The sequence below is a fragment of the Physeter macrocephalus genome, chromosome 13 (assembly GCF_002837175.3).
Source record: "Physeter macrocephalus isolate SW-GA chromosome 13, ASM283717v5, whole genome shotgun sequence".
In the NCBI taxonomy this organism is placed as follows: Eukaryota; Metazoa; Chordata; class Mammalia; order Artiodactyla; family Physeteridae; genus Physeter; species Physeter macrocephalus.
Window position 1 is genome coordinate 52,209,872 of NC_041226.1, and position 9,203 is coordinate 52,219,074.

At 41.9% G+C, this 9,203-nt stretch overlaps 1 protein-coding gene across 1 annotated transcript in view; it reads left to right on the forward strand.

Moving 5' to 3' along the window:
* SCEL (sciellin) overlaps positions 1 to 9,203 on the forward strand; it is a 340,495-nt gene that overhangs the window by 153,616 nt on the left and 177,676 nt on the right. Inside the window, exons 2-3 of the mRNA XM_055089467.1 lie at positions 974 to 1,248; positions 6,695 to 6,794. The gene's annotated coding sequence lies outside the window, so the exon portion shown is untranslated. The remainder of the gene's footprint in view (positions 1 to 973; positions 1,249 to 6,694; positions 6,795 to 9,203) is intronic.

Below are 9,203 nucleotides of genomic sequence, written 5' to 3' on the forward strand. Positions count from 1 at the left end.
CCATTATACTTTGACATATTGAGTTATGGAAATGGAGTTAAATATATGAAAGTATATTGAAGGTTATAATATACATGGTTGACATAACAGAATTGTAACTCTGCCAATATATTCCATTTTCCCATGGCAAAACAATGATCAGTATTTTAGTGTACACTGAAGACAGTTCAGTCACACTTTGCCATGTTTGCAGGGTGTTTGAGCCCTTCCCATTTGTCTCATTTTTCATATTTTCAAAAGACGAAAAGCTCCTGTGTTTTATCTGCTTACGTGTGTGATCATGAAAGAATGAATGAACAAATGAAAGAGAGAGGAAGAAGGAAGGGAGAATTTTCCTTACATACTAAACGGGAAAATCAGGCTTAGTGTATAAACGTCCCCGCACTTATTTCATATGACCATTTCCTGTGCCGTTTTGTTAAACAATTGATCCCATTCAATTTTGAGATTTTCCTGCCAACTGTGAAAAACAGGCAGAATTTTATTTCAGTGTTTGTTTTCGCACTGGTTTAATAATTTTTCTTTTCTTTTAGTTATACCAGATTATCCCTCCATCTATCAGCATTCAGTCCTAATACAGGAGTGCTATGAGCTTCTGGGTAGAGTACATATTAAAAATAATGAAAGTGCAAGCAATTTCACAAACACAATAACATGGAGGAGGTTTGGGAAGAAAAGCAGAGCCTGGAGAGAATAAGTAGAAATATAGCTACAAACCAGATAAAAGATCAAAGAGTCCAACTTTTCCCTAGAACATCCAACTTTATAAAACTATCCTCATGGGAGCTACATGGCCCATTCCAGTGGCATTACTGAGTGTGAAGATGGAAGAGACAGGAAGGGCTTCCGAGTAGAACAACAAGTGGTCTGCGCTAGCTCCGGCAGATTAGGTTTTGAAAATTCTGTATATATTCAAGAAACTAGAGCTTACTGTCTTTCCATATAATCATTCTTTCCTTCCTTCCTCTTGTAGAGAGTACCTCCAATATGAGAGATGCCGTGCTAGACATGACCCAGTCCATACATCCTATGGAGGAGTATCAGTTAATATTGTTCAGCAGCTCAAGAACCAGGAGGTTGACTGTCATTGGTGCAGAGGTTGAATAAGTCATGCTTCAAGACTCCATAGCCTGAGGCAGCACCAACACCTGTGAACAAGGTGGAGACCATCTCTGGAAGCTCTGGGTCTTGCCTCTGGATGGAGGTTTAAATTGCACTAGAAGCGAAGTGCCCAGGGAATTGTGTTGGGTGAGTCCCATCCCTTGCTTACCTTCTGTCTTTGCAATCTCATTCATCGGGTCAACATTCATTGAATTACAAATGTGCAAGACAGTCAGGACAATTGAGCGGTCCGTGAGACGCCACTTGGCGTTTTAAGACTTTACAGTAACTATAAGATGCACGGGGCCATCTGAAAGATACAGTTAGAAACTAAAGGGTTGCATATCTCTCCTGGTGAGATTAAAGAAGCTTCAGAGAGGAATCTCTAGAATCTATTCCACTGCATTTTAACTGGGTGCCCCTAGTCTCAAACTTGCAGGCACTTTAGGATCCGAACTTTCACCCTTACATGTGACTAATTTATTTTACAGCCTGCCCTGAAATTTACACAGTGTAGGCTATATTCTTTGCCTGCAGTAGAGCCTGATATACAAAACCCCTTTGGTGCTCAGAACCCGTGTAGCTTATGAAGGCCTCTTCAGTAATCTTAGGAATCACTACTCCAGATTCCCCTGTCTCTTAGGGTAAGTAGAATGACCCCAGAGATTCCAAGTGGCCAAATGTTTAAGGCATGCCTGATTCTACTGCCCCCTTGCAAGTCTACTCTGCAGAAGGAAAAGGAAAGCCAAACCCAAGGTCACATAGATAGAGAAGAGTTTAGAATAAAATATAGTCAGAAGAACCATTGTAAGATGGTTTACATTAGACCAAATGATTTGCTTTTCTATGCATTCATATGAAAAATACATATTTCCTGACAAAAATATAAGTAAATATGTTCAATATATGGATTGCAGTTAGGCAAATGGTTAGAGAAACTGTCTTATACCTATCACACTCCTTTTTACTGCCAACAAGTTAGGGTTAGTCATCTCACCCGGGGTGAGGTTATTTCCCATTGTCTCAGCTTAAAGTGCCTAAAACTTTTTCCCCCAAGGAACCAGGGTGCTGTTCAGGGAAGTCCCAACACCGGCTGGCTGAGCTTTGCTTGAGGAAATCAAATGTGTTCTGTCCTTATTCATTACATTCATGCCTAGAATCCCTAAAGATAGTTTATTTACTTTTTAACCTTTGCAAACTATATTTATAACCACAGTTCCATGGTCAATTGAACAGAAGCTGATTTGGGAAAAGCCTCTTGCATGAGATATCATGGTATACAGATTTTTGTTCTACTTTAAAATGGCTAAGAGAAAAATTATAGACTGGAAGTAAAGGAAAATATTCTGTGCTGAGGACCTTAAAATACTTTGTATCTGTAACGTCTAGGATTCTACATAATGCTTAGAATTAATTCCTGTTCATACCCTCCCCACTCCTAGCCCAATTCTCCTTTTGTAAAGATTTTTAAAGAATAAGAACTGAGTGCTTCAGTGTCTGTCACCATTTTATCTGCATTTTCACAAGCATTTTAGCAATTTTGTGAGTCATTTTTTCCTCACCTCCCACAAATAGTGTGGGCTAAATGGAGCTATAGGAATTTTTTTTTTAAGTAATAATTCTGACTTCGGAATCTAAAAAGACATCACTTACATTAAAAACACACGTAGACAGCAAATGATCCACCAATACAGCTGCCTCTGATCATTCCATAAGGCTGATGCCAGTGACTTCTGTTTTTGTGTGTTATCCTTGATCTCTTGCTGTTTGGGAAGCAGTGTTAAATCAGAGAGTATTGGGGGACTGACCTCATTGCATCATATGTGCTGATTCACTGTCCTACAACTGTTGTCCCTAAGGCACAGGGCAGACTTCGAACCGTCGTCACACTGCAGTGGAAATGTGTGCCAGTAAAAACCCTTGCAGGCTTGTGTGATACTTTTACTGCTGTTTCCCATTAATGTTACATTAACGCAATCAAGGAGACACTTTGTTCTCTCCCCCAGCCCTGCTAAACAATCAAATGTTTTTAAAATCCTGCAAAACAGCTTTCATTTTAAGGTTCTGATCCAGGGACTTGCCTTGCTACATTACCCAGTGTTTTTACTGTCCCCTAGTGGCTGTTTTGAATATCTTTCAAAAAGCGAATTTGTCTTGCTTCTTTACAATGTCTCAGATAAAAACCTGTGTGCTGGGAGCTGTCCTTGAAGAATGCGATGCTTTCCTCTTTGAAAAGAACAAAAGAATAAAGGATGCATTTTAATCTCTATTTTGCCTTACCTTTGCTGCAGTTTGAAAACCCCAACCCTCTGAAGTGTTAAGTAAATTAACCCATGTCTGTGCAGCTTCCATCAGTGAACGCGATAGTTTAAGAATAGTCATTCTTTGACGAACAAACTGCTTTTGTCTGTGCCATTCAGTTTAAGGGAAAACTACTTTCGGAACCCTATCCAAGCTCTTCATACTCTAAATGATTTCTGCTGTCCCTCTAATTATCAGCCAGGATGCTTATTTGTAATCACCAGCTTTCAATAATTTAAATAGGTAGTTTTTCAGCCAACTATTTTTGTTCAAAATGGTACAAAAGCTAAAATTGCATGTTGAATTTTATCCAGAAGCTGTCTTCTTTTAGTTCGTGCCAACTGATGCAGAGCAATTGTTCATTTTCTTATGACATGTCAGAAGCACATTTTTACTTTATGAATCTAACCAACGATCCAATGCGAAGTCTACAATTTATGTATCAGTTCAGTTGCTTACCAGAACCAGCAGGCAGGGCATTTTAAGATTTAATTCAGCATACTGAATCGTCAAACGTAACCACACCCAAGCTCTGTTATTTTTCAGAGACTTTAAATATTAGCTTTTCACTGTCCATTTGAATTTCAACGAGGATCATCTTGGTAGTTACGTTTTTCACCAATTATAATAAAGATAATTTTGAATAATTTGTCAACATGAATAACACTACTACTTACTATTTCTGTAAGGACCCTAAAAGTCTTTGGTCTGAATTTTCTTATATACTTTTGTGTACAAAGTGGACCCATTTCTTAATCTCAAAAAGAACTGAGTCAGACAGAATCCAGATGCCTTAAGAAAAAAAAATTCTCTTGTTTCAAACTTTCTTTTTTGGTCCAATAATGTTTGCCCTCTGGGCCAGCAAAAGACGTCATTCTGAAAAGTCCCGAAGCTGCAAAATTGCATAATTGAGAAGCTAGGTTAAAGGTCTTCTGTTCTGTGAAATTTGCTAATTTTGCCAAGTCCCTGGTTTTGTATTGAAAAAGTTTCAGAGAAAGCTGTGTTTTCCTTTGTCTGGGTCCTTGTTCAGAACACGTCTATGAAGTGGGTAATTGCTTTTAGCGAATGCAAATAGAAACAGTTGCCTCAATGCAGCTCAGCGGTCCTTTTGCCAGTTCCCAGGAGGCCCCTCTACCCACTTCCCTACTGTGGTTTTTCCAAGTCTTCATCCCTCTCTTCAACTCCTCCCCCGAACTCCCTACTTATGATCAGCAGGTTACCTTGGCTGTTACCTCACAGAGGAAATAGACTCTATTTGCAGTAACTCCTTCAAGTCCCTTCCACTGAACAAAGACGGATGCCTACCTCTGCAGTCTCAGGAGTGAGGCTGGGGAGAAGGGCAAGGAGACTCCCCTGCTTTTCCAAGACCCACCCTTCCACCTCACTCCTGTCTCCTCGGGGCTCTTACTCCATCCTGGTCTCTTCTCTCTCATGTATCTTCACTCTCCTACTCGTCACTGACTCAATTCTCTCAGCATATAAACCTGACACGATCTCTCCCAGAGTGTTGACTTAGGGTCCATGAGAGTCCAAGCGACAGCTCCCAGCTCCCTCCTGAACACAGAGGCCACAGGTGGCTCCTGTGACAGAAGCTGCCATGCTTTCAGTTCTGTGGCCCTGCCACCCTGGCCTCAAGGGGCTGCATTATGATGGGGGGCTACAGCCAAAGGCGGCTCTGATGTGAGAGCCAAAACTACATGGTGTCTGAGTCCTGTTTGAATTCCTGTTGGCACGCAATAGAAGACGATTCTGCCTAATTTAACCTCAGCAGGATGCTCACTGGAAGGATGTCCGTGGCTCACATATCTATAGGGGCCTAGAGGACCTGGGTTAGAAAAGAGGCAAAAGCCAAGGTGCTCTGAAGAGCTCTGCTGTGAGGAGGACAGCAAGTTATACAGGAAGAGCCGTGTGTTCACTCAGCAGCTTCGGCTGCTGCTCCTTTGCGGGGGTGGTCTGCAGCTGTGCCTACATTTTTCTGACTGGTTTAGGCCGAGGGCAGGCTTGCTCCTGGCCTAACCGGGCTGGGTGGGGAGAGAGTGCATTGGCTCATTGGCTACTGTGTGGGAAGTGGGTTCCATCCCTACAGCTACACGCGGTAGGAGATTTCCCCCAAAAGGAGATTGGATTGCCCCCAGGAGTCTGGTGCTGGACAGCCGAAACCAGCAACTGGGGACGACAGATGGGTCTCCAGCACAGTTGTTACCGAGTCCAGGCTTGAACTGCTCACTGCATAACAGGCCAATAAACTGAGAGACGACGTCGTTGGGGCAAGGACTAGGACTTTATTCGGAAAATAAAGACTGAGAAGCTGGTGGACTAGTGTCCCAAAGAACCATCTTAACTCGAGTTGGGATTCAGGCTTCTTTTATACTAAAAGGGGTGGGAGTGTGGCTGTTTGCTGCAAACTTCTTGGTGCCGGAATCCTTTGTTCTTGCAGCTGTCCACGTAGGTCTGGTCACAGTGTTTCTATAAACCTCCAACAAGACAAATGGTGTTCTCTGTTCTGCGATTCTTTTCTCTCTCTATGAATGGAAAAGTGTTATACCTTTAAGGGTCAGAGGCCTGAAAATGGGCTATGCTGTATATTTCAGGCTAGAGGCAACATTCTTTTACAAAGGTGCAGAGCCAGCGTGACTAAGCACAGGCAACAGAGCACAGAGGTTACAGCTAAAGGAATAGATCCAATATGGAGTCACGTTTGTTCTTTTCTGTTACACAATGAGATGCTCTCCTGAAGAGCATGAATAGGAGACACACATAACAGAGAAGCAGAAAGCAGTAGAAAGAGAGAAGCAATAGCAGAGAGAAGCAAAGATGAGATAGTCTCAAAGAGCTGGTGGGGCATAGAGAAGTCGTATCATGAAAATGGTAGACTCACGAGAGTAGATGGGATAGATTGGTGTCCACTCTCAGGAGGTGGTGAGACAACTGGTGACCATAGGTCCTGGGTTGCTTGGGACACTGGAACTGGCTCGATTCTGGAAAAGCATGTAGTGTTTCCTAGCTCTTAGGCTTTGGAGTCAGAGAATCCTGGGTGTCCCTGAGATTCAAATCCCAGCTTCACCACTGGGTGACCTTGGACATGTTTTTTAACCACTGTATCCTCACTTTCCTCATTGGTTAAAAATTGTACCTACGTCATTTAGTTGAAATAACAATAAAATGACAATTCATATAATGACAATGCATAGGCTTAGCATAGTTCATGGTACCTTATATGTTAGCTGTTGTTATTACTATTTTATATCTCCCATGATTTTTCAAATGCAATTCTATTCCTATATCTTCATAGGAAATTCCAACTTACCTTTCCAGATCCAGCTCGGATGTTACCTTCTCTGCAAACCCATCCATGAATTTTCCCCTTGCCCTGCGTGGAACTAATAATTCAGGTGAACACTTATTGTATGACTTCTACATGCAAGATATAGTATTTTTCTAGATGCTAGAAATATCAAAGATGTCAAAGACATAATCTGGTTGCTCAACATCCTATAATCTAAAGGGAGAAACACAGAAGTAAATGCACAATTTTAATATTGACATTCCAGTAAAAACCATGATAGCACTTTGCTTTGCATTTTCTTCCACCTAAATCATATGTCTATTGCAGCAATTTTGCCATTGTAATCTAGTTATTTGCATGTCTACCTCTCTTAGTAGGCTATGTACTTTTTAAGCTCAAGAATATATCTTTTGGGGCTTCCCTGGTGGCGCAGTGGTTGGGAGTCCGCCTGCCGATGCAGGAGACGCGGGTTCGTGCCCCGGTCCGGGAAGGTCCCACATGCCGCAGAGCGACTGGGCCCGTGAGCCATGGCCGCTGAGCCTGCGCGTCCGGAGCCTGTGCTCCGCAACGGGAGAGGCCACAACAGTGAGAGGCCCGCGTACCGCAAAAAAAAAAAAAAAAAAAAAAAAAGAATATATCTTTTTTGTCTTTTTATCCCTAGAATATTAGGCACTCAATATGTTTGTTGAATAAAGTATGATTCCATTATGTTTTCACCAAAAAACTTAATTATTGATTTTTAGAGATGTCATTCCCAAAGAGTAATTACTATTTAAGAGTAAAAGTTTTATTCTGAAATTCCACAAGTTACTTCCTTACCAAAAATGAAGGTTCAGTCACTGTTCAATGTATCACTTCTAATCTGGTTGAAATTTTAATGAGGGGAAGGAAATCTGTCTGGGGATTACTAGGTTGAAGCTTGGGAAAAGCACACATTCCAAGATAAAGCTCCGGGTTCGGGGAGCCGTGAGGGGGAGAAGTAGGGCCAGAGGAGCAGGTGAGACAGAGAGAGAGCTGGAGAGACATATGATGGGTGGGAGTAGTCCAGGGAGGAGGAGGGAGGAAGGGGAGGACACTTGGAGGCATCCGCCATGTGTGAGGGGGAAGAGAGTCCAGTGTGACTGCAGCAGAACAAGGGACAGAGCAGAGGCTAGAAAGGCAATGAGGAAGAGGGAGAAAGATTTTGATAATTTATTTATTTGGGGAGTTTTGTGAAACACTGGTATGTCTAACAAATGCTTGGCGAAGGTTGGATGAATTGTGTAATTGTAACAAGGAGGGATGTATGGGAGTGTCAGACCAGTGGTCGCTGTTGTCAGGTGGGAGAGTCATCATCCCAGCTCCAGGTGAGGCAGGATGCGTGGACTAGACAAGGGACAAGGACCCAAGAAGTAGGGCTCGATCCGAATTGTGTCATCCCTTGCCTATGTGAGACCCGTACCAAAAATACGTGTGGCTCATCCAGTCACTCATGGGATCATTCATTCACCCATTTAAAATGTCACTTTTCTCTGCTTTTATCTTGTTGGATCCATTTTGTCAGTGACAATTTCTTTCATCTCTGGGTCTCTGGGTCTTTTTAAGTACAATTTGTGTTTATGGCCAAACATTGTTTGAAAACATAATGAAGCATTATGAGAATGCCAAATAACCAGATTATTTTTTGCTTATGTGACTTAGACTTGGCAATTTTACAATTTTGTTTTCTCGTCTTTGGCTGGTTACCTTGATTAATCAAGCCACACAGAAGCAGAGCCCATTTTAGGTGGGAGCAGAGCATAGGCAAGTGGACTTTGCCAAGGAGAGCTGACAGTCTTTTAGGGCTGGAAAGAACATTGCTCAGTTTCTTCATTTTGCAAATGTGGAAACTGAACTTAAAGAGGCCAAATGACTTGCCAAGGCCATGATGTGGGAATAGCAACAGGGGGCCATATTTCTTCCCCTTAGTTAAATCATTATAGAATCATTGATATCTGGTAGAGACAGTTGAAAAACTCTATTCTCTAGCACTGGGTAAGTGGAGGAGGAATTTTTTAAAAGTTTAAATCAGATTTTATTTACCTGTTCTTCATGTATAATCTCCATTCCAAGAGATGTAGGGCCTATTTTTAGGATCAGTGAGGAATTTGAGGAGGACAATGAAATGAACAGATTTATACTTAAGGAAGTTATTCTAGCAGGAGTATTCTTCAGTACTACAAGTGACTTAAAACACTGTTATCTATAAAAACCTTTTCACTGTTTTTTTTTTAAATTAATTCCAGCCAGTTCTTTTGGCATGATTCACATTTGGATGTGTACAAGAAATCTATTACCTTTTCTACTATCATATTATTTCCAGATATGGCCATATGTTTCTCCTTGAGTTGACTTGATTTAGATAGTTGAAACTTTTTTTTTTTTTTTTTTTGGTATGGGGGCCTCCCTCTGTTGTGGCTTCTCCTGTTGTGGAGCACAGGCTCCGGACGCGCAGGCTCAGCGGCCATGGCTCACGGGCCCAGCCGCTCCGCGGCAT